Genomic DNA, 27,582 nt, shown 5'->3' on the forward strand with positions numbered 1-27,582 from the left:
CACTCCAGCTGATATTCATAGAGGTCTGGATTGAATTGGCTCTTTCCTGTTGTGTGAGTTGGACTCAGTCCCACTCCAGCTGGTATTAAGAGGTCTGGATTGAATTGCCTCTTTCGTGGTGTGTGAGTGGGACTCAGTACCAATCCAGCTGATATTAATAGAGACCTGGATTGAAATGCCTCTTTCCTGTGGTGTGAGTGGGACTCAGTACCACTTCTGCTGGTATTTATAGAGGCCTGGATTGAATTGGCTTTTTACTGGTGTGTGAGTGGGACTCAGTACCAATCCAGCTGGTATTAATAGAGACCTGGATTGAAATGCCTCTTTCCTGTCGTGTGAGTGGGACTCTGTACCACTCCAGCTGGTATTCATAGAGGTCTGGATTGAATTGGCTCTTTCCTGTTGTGTGAGTTGGACTCAGTCCCACTCCAGCTGGTATTAAGAGGTCTGGATTGAATTGCCTCTTTCCTGGTGCTTGACTGGGGCTCAGTACCACTCCAGCTGGTATTAATAGAGCACTGGATTGAATTGGCTCTTTGCTGGTGTGTGAGTAGGGCTCAGTACCACTTCTGCTGTTATTTATAGAGGCATGGACTGAATTGGCTTTTTTCTGGTGTGTGAGTGAGACTCAGTACCACTCCAGCTGGTATTAATAGAGGTCTGGATTGAATTGCCTCTTTCCTGGTGCTTGACTGGGGCTCAGTACCAATCCAGCTGGTATTTATAGAGGTCTGGATTGATATTTCTCTTTCCTGGTGTGTGAGTGGGACTCAGTACCACTCCAGTCGCTAAAGACAGTGGCCTGGATCGAAATGGCTCTTCCCTGGTGTGTGAGTGGGGCTCAGTTCCACTCCAGCTGGTATTAATAGAGGCCTGGTTTGAATTGACTCTTTCCTGGTGTGTCAGTGGGTCTCGGTACCACTCCAGCTGGTATTTATCGAGGTGTGGATTGAATTGCCTCTTTCCGGGTTTGTGAGTGGGGCTCAGTACCACTTCAGCTGGTATTTATAGAGGCCTGGACTGAATTGGCTCTTTCCTGTTGTGTGAGTGGGGCTCAGTACCACTTCAGCTGGTATTAATAGAGCCCTGGAATTAATTGCCTCTTTCCTGGTGTCTGAGTGGGACTCGGTATCACTCCAGCTGGTACTAATAGAGACCTGGATTTAATTGTCTCTTTCCTGGTGTGTGAGTGGGTCTCGGTACCACTCCAGCTGGTATTTATCGAGGCCTGGATTGAATTGACTCTTTCCTGGTGTGTGAGTGAGACTCAGTACCACTCCAGCTGGTATTAATAGAGGTCTGGATTGATTTGGCTCTTACCTGGTGTTTGAGTGGGGATCAGTACCACTCCAGCTGGTATTAATAGAGGTCTGGATTGAGTTGGCTCTTTCCTGGTGTTTGAGGTGGACTCAGTACCACTCCAGCTGGTATTAATAGAGGTCTGGATTGATTTGGCTGTTTCCTGGTGTTTGAGTGGGACTCAGTACCACTCCAGCTGGTATTCATAGAGGTCTGGATTGATTTGGCTCTTTCCTGGTGTTTGAGGTGGACTCAGTACCACTCCAGCTGGTATTAATAGAGGCCTGGATTGATTTGGCTCTTTCCTGGTGTTTGAGGTGGACTCAGTCCCACTCCAGCTGGTATTTATCGAGGTGTGAATTGAATTGCCTCTTTCCTGGTGTGTGAGTGGGACTCAGTACCACTCCAGCTGGTATTAATAGAGGTCAGGATTGAATTGGCTCTTTCCTGGTGTGTGAGTGGGACTCAGTACCACTCCAGCTGGTATTCATAGAGGTCTGGATTGAATTGGCTCTTTCCTGGTGTGTGAGTGGGGCTCAGTACCACTCCAGCTGGTATTCATAGAGGTCTGGATTGAATTGGCTCTTTCCTGGTGTGTGAGTGGGACTCAGTATCACTCCAGCTGGTATTAATAGAAACCTGGTTTGAATTGGCTCTGTCCTGGTGTGAGAGTGGGACTCAGTACCACTCCAGCTGGTATTAATATAGGTCTGGATTGAATTGCCTCTTTCCTGGTGTGTGAGTGGGACTCTGTACCACTCCAGCTGGTATTAATAGAGATCAGGATTGAATTGGCTCTTTCCTGGTGTGTGAGTGGGACTCAGTACCACTCCAGCTGGTATTCATAGAGGTCTGGATTGAATTGGCTCTTTCCTGGTGTGTGAGTGGGGCTCAGTACCACTCCAGCTGGTATTCATAGAGGTCTGGATTGAATTGGCTCTTTCCTGTTGTGTGAGTTGGACTCAGTCCCACTCCAGCTGGTTATGAAGAGGTCTGGATTGAATTGCTTCTTTCCTGTAGTGTGAGTGGGACTCAGTACCACTTCTGCTGGTATTTATAGAGGCCTGGATTGAATTGGCTTTTTTCTGGTGTGTGAGTGGGACTCAGTACCAATCCAGCTGGTATTCATAGAGGTCTGGATTGAATTGGCTCTTTCCTGTTGTGTGAGTTGGACTCAGTCCCACTCCAGCTGGTATTAAGAGGTCTGGATTGAATTGCCTCTTTCCAGGTGCTTGACTGGGGCTCAGTACCACTCCAGCTGGTATTAATAGAGGACTGGATTGAATTGGCTCTTTACTGGTGTGTGAGTGGGGCTCAGTACCACTTCTGCTGGTATTTATAGAGGCCTGGATTGAATTGGCTTTTTTCTGGTGTGTGAGTGAGACTCAGTACCACTCCAGCTGGTATTATTAGAGGCCCTGATTTAATTGCCTCTTCACTGGTGTGTGAGTGGGACTCGGTTACACTGCAGCTGGTATTTATAGAGGTCTGGATTGATATTCTTCTTTCCTGGTGTGTGAGTGGGACTCAGTACCACTCCAGTCGCTATAGACAGAGGCCTGGATCGAAATGGCTCTTCCCTGGTGTGTGAGTGGGGCTCAGTTCCACTCCAGCTGGTATTAATAGAGGTCTGGTTTGAATTGACTCTTCCCTGATGTGTGAGTGGGACTCAGTACCACTTCAGCTGGTATTAATAGAGCCCTGGATTTAATTGCCTCTTTCCTGGTGTCTGAGTGGGACTCGGTATCACTCCAGCTGGTACTAAGAGAGACCTGGATTTAATTGTCTCTTTCCTGGTGTTGAGTGGGTCTCGGTACCACTCCTGCTGGTATTAATAGAGGTCTGGATTGAATTGGCTCCTTCCTGGTGTGTGAGTGGTACTCAGTACCACTCCAGCTGGAGTTAATGGAGGTTTGGATTGAATTGGCTCTTTCCTGGTGTGTGAGTGGGGCTCAGTCCCACTCCAGCTGGTATTTATCGAGGCCTGGATTGAATTGACTCTTTCCTGGTGTGTGAGTGAGACTCAGTACCACTCCAGCTGGTATTAATAGAGGTCTGGATTGATTTGGCTCTTTCCTGGTGTTTGAGTGGGAATCAGTACCACTCCAGCTGGTATTAATAGAGGTCTGGATTGAGTTGGCTCTTTCCTGGTGTTTGAGGTGGACTCAGTACCACTCCAGCTGGTATTAATAGAGGTCTGGATTGATTTGGCTCTTTCCTGTTGTGTGAGTTGGACTCAGTCCCACTCCAGCTGGTATTAATAGAGGACTGGATTGAATTGGCTCTTTATTGATGTGTGAGTGGGGCTCAGTACCACTTCTGCTGGTATTTATAGAGGCCTGGATTGAATTGGCTTTTTTCTGGTCTGTGAGTGAGACTCAGTACCACTCCAGCTGGTATTAATAGAGCCTTGATTTAATTGCCTCTTTCCTGGTGTGTGAGTGGGACTCGGCTACACTGCAGCTGGTATTTATAGAGGTCTGGATTGATATTTCTCTTTCCTGGTGTGTGAGTGGGACTCAGTTCCACTCCAGCTGGTATTAATAGAGGCCTGGTTTGAATTGACTCTTCCCTGATGTGTGAGTGGGACTCAGTACCACTTCAGCTGGTATTAATAGAGCCCTGGATTTAATTGCCTCTTTCCTGGTGTCTGAGTGGGACTCGGTATCACTCCAGCTGGTACTAATAGAGACCTGGATTTAATTGTCTCTTTCCTAGTGTGTGAGTGGTTCTCAGTACCACTCCAGCTGGAGTTAATAGAGGTTTGGATTGAATTGGCTCTTTCCTGGTGTGTGAGTGGGGCTCAGTCCCACTCCAGCTGGTATTTATCGAGGCCTGGATTGAATTGACTCTTTCCTGGTGTGTGAGTGGGGCTCAGTCCCACTCCAGGTGGTATTTATCGAGGCCTGGATTGAATTGACTCTTTCCTGGTGTGTGAGTGAGACTCAGTACCACTCCAGCTGGTATTAATAGAGGTCTGCATTGATTTGGCTCTTTCCTGGTGTTTGAGTGGGAATCAGTACCACTCCAGCTGGTATTAATAGAGGTCTGGATTGATTTGGCTCTTTCCTGGTGTTTGAGGTGGACTCAGTACCACTCCAGCTGGTATTAATAGAGGTCTGGATTGATTTGGCTGTTTCCTGGTGTTTGAGTGGGACTCAGTATCACTCCAGCTGGTATTCATAGAGGTCTGGTTTGATTTGGCTCTTTCCTGGTGTTTGAGGTGGACTCAGTCCCACTCCAGCTGGTATTTATCGAGGTGTGAATTGAATTGCCTCTTTCCTGGTGTGTGAGTGGGACTCTGTACCAATCCAGCTGGTATTAATAGAGACCTGGATTGAAATGCCTCTTTCCAGTAGTGTGAGTGGGACTCAGTACCACTTCTGCTGGTATTTATAGAGGCCTGGATTGAATAGGCTTTTTTCTGGTGTGTGAGTGGGACTCAGTACCAATCCAGCTGGTATTAATAGAGACCTGGATTGAAATGCCTCTTTCCTGTAGTGTGAGTGGGACTCAGTACCACTCCAGCTGGTATTCATAGAGGTCTGGATTGAATTGGCTCTTTAATGTTGTGTGAGTTGGACTCAGTCCCACTCCAGCTGGTATTAAGACGTCTGGATTGAATTGCCTCTTTCCTGGTGCTTGACTGGGGCTCAGTACCACTCCAGCTGGTATTAATAGAGGACTGGATTGAATTGGCTCTTTACTGGTGTGTGAGTGGGGCTCAGTACCACTCCAGCTGGTAATAATAGAGGCCTGGATTGAATTGGCTTTTTCCTGGTGTGCGAGTGAGACTCAGTACCACTCCAGCTGGTATTAATAGAGGCCTTGATTTAATTACCTCTTTCCTGGTGTGTGAGTGGGACTTGGTTACACTGAAGCTGGTATTTATAGAGGTCTGGATTGATATTTCTCTTTCCTGGTGTGTGAGTGGGACTCAGTACCACTCCAGTCGCTATAGACAGAGGCCTGGATCGAAATGGCTCTTCCCTGGTGTGTGAGTGGGGCTCAGTTCCACTCCAGCTGGTATTAATAGAGGCCTGGTTTGAATTGACTCTTCCCTGATGTGTGAGTGGGTCTCGGTACCACTCCAGCTGGTATTTATCGAGGTGTGGATTGAATTGCCTCTTTTCGGGTGTGTGAGTGGGGCTCAGTACCACTTCAGCTGGTATTTATAGAGGGCTGGACTGAATTGGCTCTTTCCTGTTGTGTGAGTGGGGCTCAGTACCACTTCAGCTGGTATTAATAGAGCCCTGGATTTAATTGCCTCTTTCCTGGTGTCTGAGTGGGACTCGGTATCACTCCAGCTGGTATTAATAGAGGTCTGGATTGAATTGGCTCTTTCCTGGTGTGTGAGTGGGACTCAGTACCACTCCAGCTGGAGTTAATAGAGGTCTGGATTGAATTGGCTCTTTCCTGGTGTGTGAGTGGGGCTCAGTCCCACTCCAGCTGGTATTTATCGAGGCCTGGATTGAATTGACTCTTTCCTGGTGTGTGAGTGAGACTCAGAACCACTCCAGCTGGTATTAATAGAGGTCTGCATTGATTTGGCTCTTTCCTGGTGTTTGAGTGGGAATCAGTACCACTCCAGCTGGTATTAATAGAGGTCTGGATTGATTTGGCTCTTTCCTGGTGTTTGAGGTGGACTCAGTACCACTCCAGCTGGTATTAATAGAGGTCTGGATTGATTTGGCTCTTTCCTGGTGTTTGAGGTGGACTCAGTACCACTCCAGCTGGTATTAATAGAGGTCTGGATTGATTTGGCTGTTTCCTGGTGTTTGAGTGGGACTCAGTCCCACTCCAGCTGGTATTAAGAGGTCTGGATTGAATTGCCTCTTTCCTGGTGTGTGAGTGGGACTCAGTATCACTCCAGCTGGTATTAATAGAAACCTGGTTTGAATTGGCTCTGTCCTGGTGTGAGAGTGGGACTCAGTACCACTCCAGCTGGTATTAATAGAGATCAGGATTGAATTGGCTCTTCCCTGGTGTGTGAGTGGGACTCAGTCCCACTCCAGCTGGTATTAAGAGGTCTGGATTGAATTGCCTCTTTCCTGGTGTGTGAGTGGGACTCAGTACCAATCCAGCTGGTATTAATAGAGACCTGGATTGAAATGCCTATTTCCTGTCGTGTGAGTGGGACTCAGTACCACTCCAGCTGGTATTCATAGAGGTCTGGATTGAATTGGCTCTTTCGTGTTGTGTGAGTTGGACTCAGTCCCACTCCAGCTGGAATTAAGAGGTCTGGATTGAATTGCCTCTTTCCTGGTGTGTGAGTGGGACTCTGTACCAATCCAGCTGGTATTAATAGAGACCTGGATTGAAATGCCTCTTTCCTGTAGTGTGAGTGGGACTCAGTACCACTTCTGCTGGTATTTATAGAGGCCTGGATTGAATTGGCTTTTTTCTGGTGTGTGAGTGGGACTCAGTACCAATCCAGCTGGTATTAATAGAGACCTGGATTGAAATGCCTCTTTCCTGTAGTGTGAGTGGGACTCAGTACCACTCCAGCTGGTATTCATAGAGGTCTGGATTGAATTGGCTCTTTACTGTTGTGTGAGTTGGACTCAGTCCCACTCCAGCTGGTATTAAGACGTCTGGATTGAATTGCCTCTTTCCTGGTGCTTGACTGGGGCTCAGTACCACTCCAGCTGGTATTAATAGAGGACTGGATTGAATTGGCTCTTTACTGGTGTGTGAGTGGGGCTCAGTGCCACTTCTGCTGGTATTTATAGAGGCCTGGATTGAATTGGCTTTTCTCCTGGTGTGCGAGTGAGACTCAGTACCACTCCAGCTGGTATTAATAGAGGCCTTGATTTAATTACCTCTTTCCTGGTGTGTGAGTGGGACTTGGTTACACTGCAGCTGGTATTTATAGAGGTCTGGATTGATATTTCTCTTTCCTGGTGTGTGAGTGGGACTCAGTACCACTCCAGTCGCTATAGACAGAGGCCTGGATCGAAATGGCTCTTCCCTGGTGTGTGAGTGGGGCTCAGTTCCACTCCAGCTGGTATTAATAGAGGCCTGGTTTGAATTGACTCTTCCCTGATGTGTGAGTGGGTCTCGGTACCACTCCAGCTGGTATTTATCGAGGTGTGGATTGAATTGCCTCTTTTCGGATGTGTGAGTGGGGCTCAGTACCACTTCAGCTGGTATTTATAGAGGGCTGGACTGAATTGGCTCTTTCCTGTTGTGTGAGTGGGGCTCAGTACCACTTCAGCTGGTATTAATAGAGCCCTGGATTTAATTGCCTCTTTCCTGGTGTCTGAGTGGGACTCGGTATCACTCCAGCTGGTATTAATAGAGATCTGGATTGAATTGGCTCTTTCCTGGTGTGTGAGTGGGACTCAGTACCACTCCAGCTGGAGTTAATAGAGGTCTGGATTGAATTGGATCTTTCCTGGTGTTTGAGGTGGACTCAGTACCACTCCAGCTGGTATTAATAGAGGTCTGGATTGATTTGGCTCTTTCCTGGTGTTTGAGGTGGACTCAGTACCACTCCAGCTGGTATTAATAGAGGTCTGGATTGATTTGGCTGTTTCCTGGTGTTTGAGTGGGACTCAGTCCCACTCCAGCTGGTATTTATCGAGGTGTGAATTGAATTGCCTCTTTCCTGGTGTGTGAGTGGGACTCAGTACCACTCCAGCTGGTATTAATAGAGGTCAGGATTGAATTGGCTCTTTCCTGGTGTGTGAGTGGGACTCAGTCCCACTCCAGCTGGTATTAAGAGGTCTGGATTGAATTGCCTCTTTCCTGGTGTGTGAGTGGGACTCAGTATCACTCCAGCTGGTATTAATAGAAACCTGGTTTGAATTGGCTCTGTCCTGGTGTGAGAGTGGGACTCAGTACCACTCCAGCTGGTATTAATATAGGTCTGGATTGAATTGCCTCTTTCCTGTGTGTGAGTGGGACTCAGTACCACTCCAGCTGGTATTAATAGAGATCAGGATTGAATTGGCTCTTTCCTGGTGAGTGAGTGGGACTCAGTCCCACTCCAGCTGTTATTAAGAGGTCTGGATTGAATTGCCTCTTTCCTGGTGTGTGAGTGGGACTCAGTACCAATCCAGCTGGTATTAATAGAGACCTGGATTAAAATGCCTCTTTCCTGTCGTGTGAGTGGGACTCAGTACCACTCCTGCTGGTATTCATAGAGGTCTGGATTGAATTGGCTCTTTCCTGTTGTGTGAGTTGGACTCAGTCCCACTCCAGCTGGTATTTATCGAGGTGTGAATTGAATTGCCTCTTTCCTGGTGTGTGAGTGGGACTCAGTACCACTCCAGCTGGTATTAATAGAGGTCAGGATTGAACTGGCTCTTTCCTGGTGTGTGAGTGGGACTCAGTCCCACTCCAGCTGGTATTAAGTGGTCTGGATTGAATTGCCTCTTTCCTGGTGTGTGAGTGGGACTCAGTATCACTCCAGCTGGTATTAATAGAAACCTGGTTTGAATTGGCTCTGTCCTGGTGTGAGAGTGGGACTCAGTACCACTCCAGCTGGTATTAATATAGGTCTGGATTGAATTGCCTCTTTCCTGGTGTGTGAGTGGGACTCAGTACCACTCCAGCTGGTATTAATAGAGATCAGGATTGAATTGGCTCTTTCCTGGTGTGTGAGTGGGACTCAGTCCCACTCCAGCTCTTATTAAGAGGTCTGGATTGAATTGCCTCTTTCCTGGTGTGTGAGAGGGACTCAGTACTAATCCAGCTGGTATTAATAGAGACCTGGATTGAAATGCCTCTTTCCTGTCGTATGAGTGGAACTCAGTACCACTCCAGCTGATATTCATAGAGGTCTGGATTGAATTGGCTCTTTCCTGTTGTGTGAGTTGGACTCAGTCCCACTCCAGCTGGTATTAAGAGGTCTGGATTGAATTGCCTCTTTCGTGGTGTGTGAGTGGGACTCAGTACCAATCCAGCTGATATTAATAGAGACCTGGATTGAAATGCCTCTTTCCTGTGGTGTGAGTGGGACTCAGTACCACTTCTGCTGGTATTTATAGAGGCCTGGATTGAATTGGCTTTTTACTGGTGTGTGAGTGGGACTCAGTACCAATCCAGCTGGTATTAATAGAGACCTGGATTGAAATGCCTCTTTCCTGTCGTGTGAGTGGGACTCTGTACCACTCCAGCTGGTATTCATAGAGGTCTGGATTGAATTGGCTCTTTCCTGTTGTGTGAGTTGGACTCAGTCCCACTCCAGCTGGTATTAAGAGGTCTGGATTGAATTGCCTCTTTCCTGGTGCTTGACTGGGGCTCAGTACCACTCCAGCTGGTATTAATAGAGCACTGGATTGAATTGGCTCTTTGCTGGTGTGTGAGTAGGGCTCAGTACCACTTCTGCTGTTATTTATAGAGGCATGGACTGAATTGGCTTTTTTCTGGTGTGTGAGTGAGACTCAGTACCACTCCAGCTGGTATTAATAGAGGTCTGGATTGAATTGCCTCTTTCCTGGTGCTTGACTGGGGCTCAGTACCAATCCAGCTGGTATTTATAGAGGTCTGGATTGATATTTCTCTTTCCTGGTGTGTGAGTGGGACTCAGTACCACTCCAGTCGCTAAAGACAGTGGCCTGGATCGAAATGGCTCTTCCCTGGTGTGTGAGTGGGGCTCAGTTCCACTCCAGCTGGTATTAATAGAGGCCTGGTTTGAATTGACTCTTTCCTGGTGTGTCAGTGGGTCTCGGTACCACTCCAGCTGGTATTTATCGAGGTGTGGATTGAATTGCCTCTTTCCGGGTTTGTGAGTGGGGCTCAGTACCACTTCAGCTGGTATTTATAGAGGCCTGGACTGAATTGGCTCTTTCCTGTTGTGTGAGTGGGGCTCAGTACCACTTCAGCTGGTATTAATAGAGCCCTGGAATTAATTGCCTCTTTCCTGGTGTCTGAGTGGGACTCGGTATCACTCCAGCTGGTACTAATAGAGACCTGGATTTAATTGTCTCTTTCCTGGTGTGTGAGTGGGTCTCGGTACCACTCCAGCTGGTATTTATCGAGGCCTGGATTGAATTGACTCTTTCCTGGTGTGTGAGTGAGACTCAGTACCACTCCAGCTGGTATTAATAGAGGTCTGGATTGATTTGGCTCTTACCTGGTGTTTGAGTGGGGATCAGTACCACTCCAGCTGGTATTAATAGAGGTCTGGATTGAGTTGGCTCTTTCCTGGTGTTTGAGGTGGACTCAGTACCACTCCAGCTGGTATTAATAGAGGTCTGGATTGATTTGGCTGTTTCCTGGTGTTTGAGTGGGACTCAGTACCACTCCAGCTGGTATTCATAGAGGTCTGGATTGATTTGGCTCTTTCCTGGTGTTTGAGGTGGACTCAGTACCACTCCAGCTGGTATTAATAGAGGCCTGGATTGATTTGGCTCTTTCCTGGTGTTTGAGGTGGACTCAGTCCCACTCCAGCTGGTATTTATCGAGGTGTGAATTGAATTGCCTCTTTCCTGGTGTGTGAGTGGGACTCAGTACCACTCCAGCTGGTATTAATAGAGGTCAGGATTGAATTGGCTCTTTCCTGGTGTGTGAGTGGGACTCAGTACCACTCCAGCTGGTATTCATAGAGGTCTGGATTGAATTGGCTCTTTCCTGGTGTGTGAGTGGGGCTCAGTACCACTCCAGCTGGTATTCATAGAGGTCTGGATTGAATTGGCTCTTTCCTGGTGTGTGAGTGGGACTCAGTATCACTCCAGCTGGTATTAATAGAAACCTGGTTTGAATTGGCTCTGTCCTGGTGTGAGAGTGGGACTCAGTACCACTCCAGCTGGTATTAATATAGGTCTGGATTGAATTGCCTCTTTCCTGGTGTGTGAGTGGGACTCTGTACCACTCCAGCTGGTATTAATAGAGATCAGGATTGAATTGGCTCTTTCCTGGTGTGTGAGTGGGACTCAGTACCACTCCAGCTGGTATTCATAGAGGTCTGGATTGAATTGGCTCTTTCCTGGTGTGTGAGTGGGGCTCAGTACCACTCCAGCTGGTATTCATAGAGGTCTGGATTGAATTGGCTCTTTCCTGTTGTGTGAGTTGGACTCAGTCCCACTCCAGCTGGTTATGAAGAGGTCTGGATTGAATTGCTTCTTTCCTGTAGTGTGAGTGGGACTCAGTACCACTTCTGCTGGTATTTATAGAGGCCTGGATTGAATTGGCTTTTTTCTGGTGTGTGAGTGGGACTCAGTACCAATCCAGCTGGTATTCATAGAGGTCTGGATTGAATTGGCTCTTTCCTGTTGTGTGAGTTGGACTCAGTCCCACTCCAGCTGGTATTAAGAGGTCTGGATTGAATTGCCTCTTTCCAGGTGCTTGACTGGGGCTCAGTACCACTCCAGCTGGTATTAATAGAGGACTGGATTGAATTGGCTCTTTACTGGTGTGTGAGTGGGGCTCAGTACCACTTCTGCTGGTATTTATAGAGGCCTGGATTGAATTGGCTTTTTTCTGGTGTGTGAGTGAGACTCAGTACCACTCCAGCTGGTATTATTAGAGGCCCTGATTTAATTGCCTCTTCACTGGTGTGTGAGTGGGACTCGGTTACACTGCAGCTGGTATTTATAGAGGTCTGGATTGATATTCTTCTTTCCTGGTGTGTGAGTGGGACTCAGTACCACTCCAGTCGCTATAGACAGAGGCCTGGATCGAAATGGCTCTTCCCTGGTGTGTGAGTGGGGCTCAGTTCCACTCCAGCTGGTATTAATAGAGGTCTGGTTTGAATTGACTCTTCCCTGATGTGTGAGTGGGACTCAGTACCACTTCAGCTGGTATTAATAGAGCCCTGGATTTAATTGCCTCTTTCCTGGTGTCTGAGTGGGACTCGGTATCACTCCAGCTGGTACTAAGAGAGACCTGGATTTAATTGTCTCTTTCCTGGTGTTGAGTGGGTCTCGGTACCACTCCTGCTGGTATTAATAGAGGTCTGGATTGAATTGGCTCCTTCCTGGTGTGTGAGTGGTACTCAGTACCACTCCAGCTGGAGTTAATGGAGGTTTGGATTGAATTGGCTCTTTCCTGGTGTGTGAGTGGGGCTCAGTCCCACTCCAGCTGGTATTTATCGAGGCCTGGATTGAATTGACTCTTTCCTGGTGTGTGAGTGAGACTCAGTACCACTCCAGCTGGTATTAATAGAGGTCTGGATTGATTTGGCTCTTTCCTGGTGTTTGAGTGGGAATCAGTACCACTCCAGCTGGTATTAATAGAGGTCTGGATTGAGTTGGCTCTTTCCTGGTGTTTGAGGTGGACTCAGTACCACTCCAGCTGGTATTAATAGAGGTCTGGATTGATTTGGCTCTTTCCTGTTGTGTGAGTTGGACTCAGTCCCACTCCAGCTGGTATTAATAGAGGACTGGATTGAATTGGCTCTTTATTGATGTGTGAGTGGGGCTCAGTACCACTTCTGCTGGTATTTATAGAGGCCTGGATTGAATTGGCTTTTTTCTGGTCTGTGAGTGAGACTCAGTACCACTCCAGCTGGTATTAATAGAGCCTTGATTTAATTGCCTCTTTCCTGGTGTGTGAGTGGGACTCGGCTACACTGCAGCTGGTATTTATAGAGGTCTGGATTGATATTTCTCTTTCCTGGTGTGTGAGTGGGACTCAGTTCCACTCCAGCTGGTATTAATAGAGGCCTGGTTTGAATTGACTCTTCCCTGATGTGTGAGTGGGACTCAGTACCACTTCAGCTGGTATTAATAGAGCCCTGGATTTAATTGCCTCTTTCCTGGTGTCTGAGTGGGACTCGGTATCACTCCAGCTGGTACTAATAGAGACCTGGATTTAATTGTCTCTTTCCTAGTGTGTGAGTGGTTCTCAGTACCACTCCAGCTGGAGTTAATAGAGGTTTGGATTGAATTGGCTCTTTCCTGGTGTGTGAGTGGGGCTCAGTCCCACTCCAGCTGGTATTTATCGAGGCCTGGATTGAATTGACTCTTTCCTGGTGTGTGAGTGGGGCTCAGTCCCACTCCAGGTGGTATTTATCGAGGCCTGGATTGAATTGACTCTTTCCTGGTGTGTGAGTGAGACTCAGTACCACTCCAGCTGGTATTAATAGAGGTCTGCATTGATTTGGCTCTTTCCTGGTGTTTGAGTGGGAATCAGTACCACTCCAGCTGGTATTAATAGAGGTCTGGATTGATTTGGCTCTTTCCTGGTGTTTGAGGTGGACTCAGTACCACTCCAGCTGGTATTAATAGAGGTCTGGATTGATTTGGCTGTTTCCTGGTGTTTGAGTGGGACTCAGTATCACTCCAGCTGGTATTCATAGAGGTCTGGTTTGATTTGGCTCTTTCCTGGTGTTTGAGGTGGACTCAGTCCCACTCCAGCTGGTATTTATCGAGGTGTGAATTGAATTGCCTCTTTCCTGGTGTGTGAGTGGGACTCAGTACCACTCCAGCTGGTATTAATAGAGGTCAGGATTGAATTGGCTCTTTCCTGGTGTGTGAGTGGGACTCAGTCCCACTCCAGCTGGTATTAAGAGGTCTGGATTGATTTGCCTCTTTCCTGGTGTGTGAGTGGGACTCAGTATCACTCCATCTGGTATTAATAGAAACCTGGTTTGAATTGGCTCTGTCCTGGTGTGAGAGTGGGACTCAGTACCACTCCAGCTGGTATTAATATAGGTCTGGATTGAATTGCCTCTTTCCTGGTGTGTGAGTGGGACTCAGTACCACTCCAGCTGGTACTAATAGAGACCTGGATTTAATTGTCTCTTTCCTGGTGTGTGAGTGGGTCTCGGTACCACTCCAGCTGGTATTAATAGAGGTCTGGATTGAATTGGCTCTTTCCTGGTGTGTGAGTGGGACTCAGTACCACTCCAGCTGGAGTTAATAGAGGTCTGGATTGAATTGGCTCTTTCCTGGTGTGTGAGTGGGGCTCAGTCCCACTCCAGCTGGTATTTATCGAGGCCTGGATTGAATTGACTCTTTCCTGGTGTGTGTGAGACTCAGTACCACTCCAGCTGGTATTAATAGAGGTCTGGATTGATTTGGCTCTTTCCTGGTGTTTGAGTGGGAATCAGTACCACTCCAGCTGGTATTAATAGAGGTCTGGATTGATTTGGCTCTTTCCTGGTGTTTGAGGTGGACTCAGTACCACTCCAGCTGGTATTAATAGAGGTCTGGATTGATTTGGCTGTTTCCTGGTGTTTGAGTGGGACTCAGTACCACTCCAGCTGGTATTCATAGAGGTCTGGATTGATTAGGCTCTTTCCTGGTGTTTGAGGTGGACTCAGTACCACTCCAGCTGGTATTAATAGAGGCCTGGATTGATTTGGCTCTTTCCTGGTGTTTGAGGTGGGACTCAGTCCCACTCCGGCTGGTATTAATCGAGGTCAGGATTGATTTGGCTCTTTCCTGGTGTTTCAGTGGGTCTCAGTACCACTCCAGCTTGTATTAATAGAGGTCTGGATTGAATTGGCTCCTTCCTGGTCTGTCAGTGGGACTCAGTACCAATCCTGCTGGGATTAATAGAGGTCTGGATTGAATTGGCTCCTTCCTGGTGAGTGAGTGGGGCTCAGTACCACTCCAGCTGATATTAATTGAGGTCTGGATTGAATTGGCTCCTTCCTGATGAGTCAGTGGGACTCAGTACAACTCCAGCTGGAGTTAATAGAGGTCTGGATTGAATTGCCTCTTTTCGGGTGTGTGAGTGGGGCTCAGTACCACTTCAGCTGGTATTTATAGAGGGCTGGACTGAATTGGCTCTTTCCTGTTGTGTGAGTGGGGCTCAGTACCACTTCAGCTGGTATTAATAGAGCCCTGGATTTAATTGGCTCTTTCCTGGTGTCTGAGTGGGACTCGGTATCACTCCAGCTGGTATTAATAGAGGTCTGGATTGAATTGGCTCTTTCCTGGTGTGTGAGTGGGACTCAGTACCACTCCAGCTGGAGTTAATAGAGGTCTGGATTGAATTGGCTCTTTCCTGGTGTGTGAGTGGGGCTCAGTCCCACTCCAGCTGGTATTTATCGAGGCCTGGATTGAATTGACTCTTTCCTGGTGTGTGAGTGAGACTCAGTACCACTCCAGCTGGTATTAATAGAGGTCTGGATTGATTTGGCTCTTTCCTGGTGTTTGAGTGGGAATCAGTACCACTCCAGCTGGTATTAATAGAGGTCTGGATTGATTTGGCTCTTTCCTGGTGTTTGAGGTGGACTCAGTACCACTCCAGCTGGTATTAATAGAGGTCTGGATTGATTTGGCTGTTTCCTGGTGTTTGAGTGGGACTCAGTATCACTCCAGCTGGTATTCATAGAGGTCTGGTTTGATTTGGCTCTTTCCTGGTGTTTGAGGTGGACTCAGTCCCACTCCAGCTGGTATTTATCGAGGTGTGAATTGAATTGCCTCTTTCCTGGTGTGTGAGTGGGACTCAGTACCACTCCAGCTGGTATTAATAGAGGTCAGGATTGAATTGGCTCTTTCCTGGTGTGTGAGTGGGACTCAGTCCCACTCCAGCTGGTATTAAGAGGTCTGGATTGATTTGCCTCTTTCCTGGTGTGTGAGTGGGACTCAGTATCACTCCAGCTGGTATTAATAGAAACCTGGTTTGAATTGGCTCTGTCCTGGTGTGAGAGTGGGACTCAGTACCACTCCAGCTGGTATTAATATAGGTCTGGATTGAATTGCCTCTTTCCTGGTGTGTGAGTGGGACTCAGTACCACTCCAGCTGGTACTAATAGAGACCTGGATTTAATTGTCTCTTTCCTGGTGTGTGAGTGGGTCTCGGTACCACTCCAGCTGGTATTAATAGAGGTCTGGATTGAATTGGCTCTTTCCTGGTGTGTGAGTGGGACTCAGTACCACTCCAGCTGGAGTTAATAGAGGTCTGGATTGAATTGGCTCTTTCCTGGTGTGTGAGTGGGGCTCAGTCCCACTCCAGCTGGTATTTATCGAGGCCTGGATTGAATTGACTCTTTCCTGGTGTGTGTGAGACTCAGTACCACTCCAGCTGGTATTAATAGAGGTCTGGATTGATTTGGCTCTTTCCTGGTGTTTGAGTGGGAATCAGTACCACTCCAGCTGGTATTAATAGAGGTCTGGATTGATTTGGCTCTTTCCTGGTGTTTGAGGTGGACTCAGTACCACTCCAGCTGGTATTAATAGAGGTCTGGATTGATTTGGCTGTTTCCTGGTGTTTGAGTGGGACTCAGTACCACTCCAGCTGGTATTCATAGAGGTCTGGATTGATTAGGCTCTTTCCTGGTGTTTGAGGTGGACTCAGTACCACTCCAGCTGGTATTAATAGAGGCCTGGATTGATTTGGCTCTTTCCTGGTGTTTGAGGTGGGACTCAGTCCCACTCCGGCTGGTATTAATCGAGGTCAGGATTGATTTGGCTCTTTCCTGGTGTTTCAGTGGGTCTCAGTACCACTCCAGCTTGTATTAATAGAGGTCTGGATTGAATTGGCTCCTTCCTGGTCTGTCAGTGGGACTCAGTACCAATCCTGCTGGGATTAATAGAGGTCTGGATTGAATTGGCTCCTTCCTGGTGAGTGAGTGGGGCTCAGTACCACTCCAGCTGATATTAATTGAGGTCTGGATTGAATTGGCTCCTTCCTGATGAGTCAGTGGGACTCAGTACAACTCCAGCTGGAGTTAATAGAGGTCTGGATTGAATTGCCTCTTTTCGGGTGTGTGAGTGGGGCTCAGTACCACTTCAGCTGGTATTTATAGAGGGCTGGACTGAATTGGCTCTTTCCTGTTGTGTGAGTGGGGCTCAGTACCACTTCAGCTGGTATTAATAGAGCCCTGGATTTAATTGGCTCTTTCCTGGTGTCTGAGTGGGACTCGGTATCACTCCAGCTGGTATTAATAGAGGTCTGGATTGAATTGGCTCTTTCCTGGTGTGTGAGTGGGACTCAGTACCACTCCAGCTGGAGTTAATAGAGGTCTGGATTGAATTGGCTCTTTCCTGGTGTGTGAGTGGGGCTCAGTCCCACTCCAGCTGGTATTTATCGAGGCCTGGATTGAATTGACTCTTTCCTGGTGTGTGAGTGAGACTCAGTACCACTCCAGCTGGTATTAATAGAGGTCTGGATTGATTTGGCTCTTTCCTGGTGTTTGAGTGGGAATCAGTACCACTCCAGCTGGTATTAATAGAGGTCTGGATTGATTTGGCTCTTTCCTGGTGTTTGAGGTGGACTCAGTACCACTCCAGCTGGTATTAATAGAGGTCTGGATTGATTTGGCTCTTTCCTGGTGTTTGAGGTGGACTCAGTACCACTCCAGCTGGTATTAATAGAGGTCTGGATTGATTTGGCTGTTTCCTGGTGTTTGAGTGGGACTCAGTCCCACTCCAGCTGGTATTTATCGAGGTGTGAATTGAATTGCCTCTTTCCTGGTGTGTGAGTGGGACTCAGTACCACTCCAGCTGGTATTAATAGAGGTCAGGATTGAATTGGCTCTTTCCTGGTGTGTGAGTGGGACTCAGTCCCACTCCAGCTGGTATTAAGAGGTCTGGATTGAATTGCCTCTTTCCTGGTGTGTGAGTGGGACTCAGTATCACTCCAGCTGGTATTAATAGAAACCTGGTTTGAATTGGCTCTGTCCTGGTGTGAGAGTGGGACTCAGGATCACTCCAGCTGGTATTAATAGAGATCAGGATTGAATTGGCTCTTTCCTGGTGTGTGAGTGGGACTCAGTCCCACTCCAGCTGGTATTAAGAGGTCTGGATTGAATTGCCTCTTTCCTGGTGTGTGAGTGGGACTCAGTACCAATCCAGCTGGTAATAATAGAGACCTGGATTGAAATGCCTCTTTCCTGTCGTGTGAGTGGGACTCAGTACCACTCCAGCTGGTATTCATAGAGGTCTGGATTGAATTGGCTCTTTCGTGTTGTGTGAGTAGGACTCAGTCCCACTCCAGCTGGAATTAAGAGGTCTGGATTGAATTGCCTCTTTCCTGGTGTGTGAGTGGGACTCTGTACCAATCCAGCTGGTATTAATAGAGACCTGGATTGAAATGCCTCTTTCCTGTAGTGTGAGTGGGACTCAGTACCACTTCTGCTGGTATTTATAGAGGCCTGGATTGAATTGGCTTTTTTCTGGTGTGTGAGTGGGACTCAGTACCAATCCAGCTGGTATTAATAGAGACCTGGATTGAAATGCCTCTTTCCTGAAGTGTGAGTGGGACTCAGTACCACTCCAGCTGGTATTCATAGAGGTCTGGATTGAATTGGCTCTTTACTGTTGTGTGAGTTGGACTCAGTCCCACTCCAGCTGGTATTAAGACGTCTGGATTGAATTGCCTCTTTCCTGGTGCTTGACTGGGGCTCAGTACCACTCCAGCTGGTATTAATAGAGGACTGGATTGAATTGGCTCTTTACTGGTGTGTGAGTGGGGCTCAGTACCACTTCTGCTGGTATTTATAGAGGCCTGGATTGAATTGGCTTTTCTCCTGGTGTGCGAGTGAGACTCAGTACCACTCCAGCTGGTATTAATAGAGGCCTTGATTTAATTACCTCTTTCCTGGTGTGTGAGTGGGACTTGGTTACACTGCAGCTGGTATTTATAGAGGTCTGGATTGATATTTCTCTTTACTGGTGTGTGAGTGGGACTCAGTACCACTCCAGTCGCGATAGACAGAGGCCTGGATCGAAATGGCTCTTCCCTGGTGTGTGAGTGGGGCTCAGTTCCACTCCAGCTGGTATTAATAGAGGCCTGGTTTGAATTGACTCTTCCCTGATGTGTGAGTGGGTCTCAGTACCACTTCAGCTGGTATTTATAGAGGGCTGGACTGAATTGGCTCTTTTCTGTTGTGTGAGTGGGGCTCAGTACCACTTCAGCTGGTATTAATAGAGCCCTGGATTTAATTGGCTCTTTCCTGGTGTCTGAGTGGGACTCGGTATCACTCCAGCTGGTATTAATAGAGGTCTGGATTGAATTGGCTCTTTCCTGGTGTGTGAGTGGGACTCAGTACCACTCCAGCTGGAGTTAATAGAGGTCTGGATTGAATTGGCTCTTTCCTGGTGTTTGAGGTGGACTCAGTACCACTCCAGCTGGTATTAATAGAGGTCTGGATTGATTTGGCTCTTTCCTGGTGTTTGAGGTGGACTCAGTACCACTCCAGCTGGTATTAATAGAGGTCTGGATTGATTTGGCTGTTTCCTGGTGTTTGAGTGGGACTCAGTCCCACTCCAGCTGGTATTTATCGAGGTGTGAATTGAATTGCCTCTTTCCTGGTGTGCGAGTGGGACTCAGTACCACTCCAGCTGGTATTAATAGAGGTCAGGATTGAATTGGCTCTTTCCTGGTGTGTGAGTGGGACTCAGTCCCACTCCAGCTGTTATTAAGAGGTCTGGATTGAATTGCCTCTTTCCTGGTGTGTGAGTGGGACTCAGTATCACTCCAGCTGGTATTAATAGAAACCTGGTTTGAATTGGCTCTGTCCTGGTGTGAGAGTGGGACTCAGTACCACTCCAGCTGGTATTAATAGAGATCAGGATTGAATTGGCTCTTTCCTGGTGAGTGAGTGGGACTCAGTCCCACTCCAGCTGTTATTAAGAGGTCTGGATTGAATTGCCTCTTTCCTGGTGTGTGAGTGGGACTCAGTACCAATCCAGCTGGTATTAATAGAGACCTGGATTAAAATGCCTCTTTCCTGTCGTGTGAGTGGGACTCAGTACCACTCCAGCTGGTATTCATAGAGGTCTGGATTGAATTGGCTCTTTCCTGTTGTGTGAGTTGGACTCAGTCCCACTCCAGCTGGTATTTATCGAGGTGTGAATTGAATTGCCTCTTTCCTGGTGTACGAGTGGGACTCAGTACCACTCCAGCTGGTATTAATAGAGGTCGGGATTGAACTGGCTCTTTCCTGGTGTGTGAGTGGGACTCAGTCCCACTCCAGCTGGTATTAAGTGGTCTGGATTGAATTGCCTCTTTCCTGGTGTGTGAGTGGGACTCAGTATCACTCCAGCTGGTATTAATAGAAACCTGGTTTGAATTGGCTCTGTCCTGGTGTGAGAGTGGGACTCAGTACCACTCCAGCTGGTATTAATATAGGTCTGGATTGAATTGCCTCTTTCCTGGTGTGTGAGTGGGACTCAGTACCACTCCAGCTGGTATTAATAGAGATCAGGATTGAATTGGCTCTTTCCTGGTGTGTGAGTGGGACTCAGTCCCACTCCAGCTCTTATTAAGAGGTCTGGATTGAATTGCCTCTTTCCTGGTGTGTGAGTGGGACTCAGTACCAATCCAGCTGGTATTAATAGAGACCTGGATTGAAATGCCTCTTTCCTGTCGTATGAGTGGAACTCAGTAACACTCCAGCTGATATTCATAGAGGTCTGGATTGAATTGGCTCTTTCCTGTTGTGTGAGTTGGACTCAGTCCCACTCCAGCTGGTATTAAGAGGTCTGGATTGAATTGCCTCTTTCGTGGTGTGTGAGTGGGACTCAGTACCAATCCAGCTGATATTAATAGAGACCTGGATTAAAATGCCTCTTTCCTGTCGTGTGAGTGGGACTCAGTACCACTCCAGCTGGTATTCATAGAGGTCTGGATTGAATTGGCTCTTTCCTGTTGTGTGAGTTGGACTCAGTCCCACTCCAGCTGGTATTTATCGAGGTGTGAATTGAATTGCCTCTTTCCTGGTGTGTGAGTGGGACTCAGTAGCACTCCAGCTGGTATTAATAGAGGTCGGGATTGAACTGGCTCTTTCCTGGTGTGTGAGTGGGACTCAGTCCCACTCCAGCTGGTATTAAGTGGTCTGGATTGAATTGCCTCTTTCCTGGTGTGTGAGTGGGACTCAGTATCACTCCAGCTGGTATTAATAGAAACCTGGTTTGAATTGGCTCTGTCCTGGTGTGAGAGTGGGACTCAGTACCACTCCAGCTGGTATTAATATAGGTCTGGATTGAATTGCCTCTTTCCTGGTGTGTGAGTGGGACTCAGTACCACTCCAGCTGGTATTAATAGAGATCAGGATTGAATTGGCTCTTTCCTGGTGCGTGAGTGGGACTCAGTCCCACTCCAGCTCTTATTAAGAGGTCTGGATTGAATTGCCTCTTTCCTGGTGTGTGAGTGGGACTCAGTACCAATCCAGCTGGTATTAATAGAGACCTGGATTGAAATGCCTCTTTCCTGTCGTATGAGTGGAACTCAGTACCACTCCAGCTGATATTCATAGAGGTCTGGATTGAATTGGCTCTTTCCTGTTGTGTGAGTTGGACTCAGTCCCACTCCAGCTGGTATTAAGAGGTCTGGATTGAATTGCCTCTTTCGTGGTGTGTGAGTGGGACTCAGTACCAATCCAGCTGATATAAATAGAGACCTGGATTGAAATGCCTCTTTCCTGTAGTGTGAGTGGGACTCAGTACCACTTCTGCTGGTATTTATAGAGGCCTGGATTGAATTGGCTTTTTTCTGGTGTGTGTTTGGGACTCAGTACCAATCCAGCTGGTATTAATAGAGACCTGGATTGAAATGCCTCTTTCCTGTCGTGTGAGTGGGACTCTGTACCACTCCAGCTGGTATTCATAGAGGTCTGGATTGAATTGGCTCTTTCCTGTTGTGTGAGTTGGACTCAGTCCCACTCCAGCTGGTATTAAGAGGTCTGGATTGAATTGCCTCTTTCCTGGTGCTTGACTGGGGCTCAGTACCACTCCAGCTGGTATTAATAGAGCACTGGATTGAATTGGCACTTTGCTGGTGTGTGAGTAGGGCTCAGTACCACTTCTGCTGTTATTTATAGAGGCATGGACTGAATTGGCTTTTTTCTGGTGTGTGAGTGAGACTCAGTACCACTCCAGCTGGTATTAATAGAGGTCTGGATTGAATTGCCTCTTTCCTGGTGCTTGACTGGGGCTCAGTACCAATCCAGCTGGTATTTATAGAGGTCTGGATTGATATTTCTCTTTCCTGGTGTGTGAGTGGGACTCAGTACCACTCCAGTCGCTAAAGACAGTGGCCTGGATCGAAATGGCTCTTCCCTGGTGTGTGAGTGGGGCTCAGTTCCACTCCAGCTGGTATTAATAGAGGCCTGGTTTGAATTGACTCTTCCCTGATGTGTGAGTGGGACTCAGTACCACTCCAGCTGGTATTAATAGAGACCTGGATTTAATTGCCTCTTTCCTGGTGTGTCAGTGGGTCTCGGTACCACTCCAGCTGGTATTTATCGAGGTGTGGATTGAATTGCCTCTTTCCGGGTTTGTGAGTGGGGCTCAGTACCACTTCAGCTGGTATTTATAGAGGCCTGGACTGAATTGGCTCTTTCCTGTTGTGTGAGTGGGGCTCAGTACCACTTCAGCTGGTATTAATAGAGCCCTGGATTTAATTGCCTCTTTCCTGGTGTCTGAGTGGGACTCGGTATCACTCCAGCTGGTACTAATAGAGACCTGGATTTAATTGTCTCTTTCCTGGTGTGTGAGTGGGTCTCGGTACCACTCCAGCTGGTATTTATCGAGGCCTGGATTGAATTGACTCTTTCCTGGTGTGTGAGTGAGACTCAGTACCACTCCAGCTGGTATTAATAGAGGTCTGGATTGATTTGGCTCTTACCTGGTGTTTGAGTGGGGATCAGTACCACTCCAGCTGGTATTAATAGAGGTCTGGATTGAGTTGGCTCTTTTCTGGTGTTTGAGGTGGACTCAGTACCACTCCAGCTGGTATTAATAGAGGTCTGGATTGATTTGGCTGTTTCCTGGTGTTTGAGTGGGACTCAGTACCACTCCAGCTGGTATTCATAGAGGTCTGGATTGATTTGGCTCTTTCCTGGTGTTTGAGGTGGACTCAGTACCACTCCAGCTGGTATTAATAGAGGCCTGGATTGATTTGGCTCTTTCCTGGTGTTTGAGGTGGACTCAGTCCCACTCCAGCTGGTATTTATCGAGGTGTGAATTGAATTGCCTCTTTCCTGGTGTGTGAGTGGGACTCAGTACCACTCCAGCTGGTATTAATAGAGGTCAGGATTGAATTGGCTCTTTCCTGGTGTGTGAGTGGGACTCAGTCCCACTCCAGCTGGTATTAAGAGGTCTGGATTGAATTGCCTCTTTCCTGTGTGTGAGTGGGACTCAGTATCACTCCAGCTGGTATTAATAGAAACCTGGTTTGAATTGGCTCTGTCCTGGTGTGAGAGTGGGACTCAGTACCACTCCAGCTGGTATTAATATAGGTCTGGATTGAATTGCCTCTTTCCTGGTGTGTGAGTGGGACTCAGTACCACTCCAGCTGGTATTAATAGAGATCAGGATTGAATTGGCTCTTTCCTGGTGTGTGAGTGGGACTCAGTCCCACTCCAGCTGTTATTAAGAGGTCTGGATTGAATTGCCTCTTTCCTGGTGTGTGAGTGGGGCTCAGTACCACTCCAGCTGGTATTCATAGAGGTCTGGATTGAATTGGCTCTTTCCTGTTGTGTGAGTTGGACTCAGTCCCACTCCAGCTGGTTATGAAGAGGTCTGGATTGAATTGCCTCTTTCCTGTAGTGTGAGTGGGACTCAGTACCACTTCTGCTGGTATTTATAGAGGCCTGGATTGAATTGGCTTTTTTCTGGTGTGTGAGTGGGACTCAGTACCAATCCAGCTGGTATTCATAGAGGTCTGGATTGAATTGGCTCTTTCCTGTTGTGTGAGTTGGACTCAGTACCACTCCAGCTGGTATTAAGAGGTCTGGATTGAATTGCCTCTTTCCAGGTGCTTGACTGGGGCTCAGTACCACTCCAGCTGGTATTAATAGAGGTCTGGATTGAATTGGCTCTTTACTGGTGTGTGAGTGGGGCTCAGTACCACTTCTGCTGGTATTTATAGAGGCCTGGATTGAATTGGATTTTTTCTTGTGTGTGAGTGAGACTCAGTACCACTCCAGCTGGTATTAATAGAGGCCCTGATTTAATTGCCTCTTTCCTGGTGTGTGAGTGGGACTCGGTTACACTGCAGCTGGTATTTATAGAGTTCTGGATTGATATTCTTCTTTCCTGGTGTGTGAGTGGGACTCAGTACCACTCCAGTCGCTATAGACAGAGGCCTGGATCGAAATGGCTCTTCCCTGGTGTGTGAGTGGGGCTCAGTTCCACTCCAGCTGGTATTAATAGAGGCCTGGTTTGAATTGACTCTTCCCTGATGTGTGAGTGGGACTCAGTACCACTTCAGCTGGTATTAATAGAGCCCTGGATTTAATTGCCTCTTTCCTGGTGTCTGAGTGGGACTCGGTATCACTCCAGCTGGTACTAATAGAGACCTGGATTTAATTGTCTCTTTCCTGGTGTTGAGTGGGTCTCGGTACCACTCCAGCTGGTATTTATCGAGGTGTGGATTGAATTGCCTCTTTCCGGGTTTGTGAGTGGGGCTCAGTACCACTTCAGCTGGTATTTATAGAGGCCTGGACTGAATTGGCTCTTTCCTGTTGTGTGAGTGGGGCTCAGTACCACTTCAGCTGGTATTAATAGAGCCCTGGATTTAATTGCCTCTTTCCTGGTGTCTGAGTGGGACTCGGTATCACTCCAGCTGGTACTAATAGAGACCTGGATTTAATTGTCTCTTTCCTGGTGTGTGAGTGGGTCTCGGTACCACTCCAGCTGGTATTTATCGAGGCCTGGATTGAATTGACTCTTTCCTGGTGTGTGAGTGAGACTCAGTACCACTCCAGCTGGTATTAATAGAGGTCTGGATTGATTTGGCTCTTACCTGGTGTTTGAGTGGGGATCAGTACCACTCCAGCTGGTATTAATAGAGGTCTGGATTGAGTTGGCTCTTTTCTGGTGTTTGAGGTGGACTCAGTACCACTCCAGCTGGTATTAATAGAGGTCTGGATTGATTTGGCTGTTTCCTGGTGTTTGAGTGGGACTCAGTACCACTCCAGCTGGTATTCATAGAGGTCTGGATTGATTTGGCTCTTTCCTGGTGTTTGAGGTGGACTCAGTACCACTCCAGCTGGTATTAATAGAGGCCTGGATTGATTTGGCTCTTTCCTGGTGTTTGAGGTGGACTCAGTCCCACTCCAGCTGGTATTTATCGAGGTGTGAATTGAATTGCCTCTTTCCTGGTGTGTGAGTGGGACTCAGTACCACTCCAGCTGGTATTAATAGAGGTCAGGATTGAATTGGCTCTTTCCTGGTGTGTGAGTGGGACTCAGTCCCACTCCAGCTGGTATTAAGAGGTCTGGATTGAATTGCCTCTTTCCTGTGTGTGAGTGGGACTCAGTATCACTCCAGCTGGTATTAATAGAAACCTGGTTTGAATTGGCTCTGTCCTGGTGTGAGAGTGGGACTCAGTACCACTCCAGCTGGTATTAATATAGGTCTGGATTGAATTGCCTCTTTCCTGGTGTGTGAGTGGGACTCAGTACCACTCCAGCTGGTATTAATAGAGATCAGGATTGAATTGGCTCTTTCCTGGTGTGTGAGTGGGACTCAGTCCCACTCCAGCTGTTATTAAGAGGTCTGGATTGAATTGCCTCTTTCCTGGTGTGTGAGTGGGGCTCAGTACCACTCCAGCTGGTATTCATAGAGGTCTGGATTGAATTGGCTCTTTCCTGTTGTGTGAGTTGGACTCAGTCCCACTCCAGCTGGTTATGAAGAGGTCTGGATTGAATTGCCTCTTTCCTGTAGTGTGAGTGGGACTCAGTACCACTTCTGCTGGTATTTATAGAGGCCTGGATTGAATTGGCTTTTTTCTGGTGTGTGAGTGGGACTCAGTACCAATCCAGCTGGTATTCATAGAGGTCTGGATTGAATTGGCTCTTTCCTGTTGTGTGAGTTGGACTCAGTACCACTCCAGCTGGTATTAAGAGGTCTGGATTGAATTGCCTCTTTCCAGGTGCTTGACTGGGGCTCAGTACCACTCCAGCTGGTATTAATAGAGGTCTGGATTGAATTGGCTCTTTACTGGTGTGTGAGTGGGGCTCAGTACCACTTCTGCTGGTATTTATAGAGGCCTGGATTGAATTGGATTTTTTCTTGTGTGTGAGTGAGACTCAGTACCACTCCAGCTGGTATTAATAGAGGCCCTGATTTAATTGCCTCTTTCCTGGTGTGTGAGTGGGACTCGGTTACACTGCAGCTGGTATTTATAGAGTTCTGGATTGATATTCTTCTTTCCTGGTGTGTGAGTGGGACTCAGTACCACTCCAGTCGCTATAGACAGAGGCCTGGATCGAAATGGCTCTTCCCTGGTGTGTGAGTGGGGCTCAGTTCCACTCCAGCTGGTATTAATAGAGGCCTGGTTTGAATTGACTCTTCCCTGATGTGTGAGTGGGACTCAGTACCACTTCAGCTGGTATTAATAGAGCCCTGGATTTAATTGCCTCTTTCCTGGTGTCTGAGTGGGACTCGGTATCACTCCAGCTGGTACTAATAGAGACCTGGATTTAATTGTCTCTTTCCTGGTGTTGAGTGGGTCTCGGTACCACTCCTGCTGGTATTGATAGAGGTCTGGATTGAATTGGCTCCTTCCTGGTGTGTGAGTGGTACTCAGTACCACTCCAGCTGGAGCTAATAGAGGTTTGGATTGAATTGGCTCTTTCCTGGTGTGTGAGTGGGGCTCAGTCCCACTCCAGCTGGTATTTATCGAGGCCTGGATTGAATTGACTCTTTCCTGGTGTGTGAGTGAGACTCAGTACCACTCCAGCTGGTATTAATAGAGGTCTGGATTGATTTGGCTCTTTCCTGGTGTTTGAGTGGGAATCAGTACCACTCCAGCTGGTATTAATAGTGGTCTGGATTGAGTTGGCTCTTTCCTGGTGTTTGAGGTGGACTCAGTACCACTCCAGCTGGTATTAATAGAGGTCTGGATTGATTTGGCTCTTTCCTGTTGTGTGAGTTGGACTCAGTCCCACTCCAGCTGGTATTAATAGAGGACTGGATTGAATTGGCTCTTTATTGATGTGTGAGTGGGGCTCAGTACCACTTCTGCTGGTATTTATAGAGGCCTGGATTGAATTGGCTTTTTTCTGGTCTGTGAGTGAGACTCAGTACCACTCCAGCTGGTATTAATAGAGGCCTTGATTTAATTGCCTCTTTCCTGGTGTGTGAGTGGGACTCGGTTACACTGCAGCTGGTATTTATAGAGGTCTGGATTGATATTTCTCTTTCCTGGTGTGTGAGTGGGACTCAGTTCCACTCCAGCTGGTATTAATAGAGCCCTGGATTTAATTGCCTCTTTCCTGGTTTCTGAGTGGGACTCGGTATCACTCCAGCTGGTACTAATAGAGACCTGGATTTAATTGTCTCTTTCCTGGTGTGTGAGTGGTTCTCAGTACCACTCCAGCTGGAGTTAATAGAGGTTTGGATTGAATTGGCTCTTTCCTGGTGTGTGAGTGGGGCTCAGTCCCACTCCAGCTGGTATTTATCGAGGCCTGGATTGAATTGACTCTTTCCT

This window comes from Heterodontus francisci, chromosome 21 (assembly GCF_036365525.1).
Source record: "Heterodontus francisci isolate sHetFra1 chromosome 21, sHetFra1.hap1, whole genome shotgun sequence".
NCBI classification, from domain to species: Eukaryota; Metazoa; Chordata; class Chondrichthyes; order Heterodontiformes; family Heterodontidae; genus Heterodontus; species Heterodontus francisci.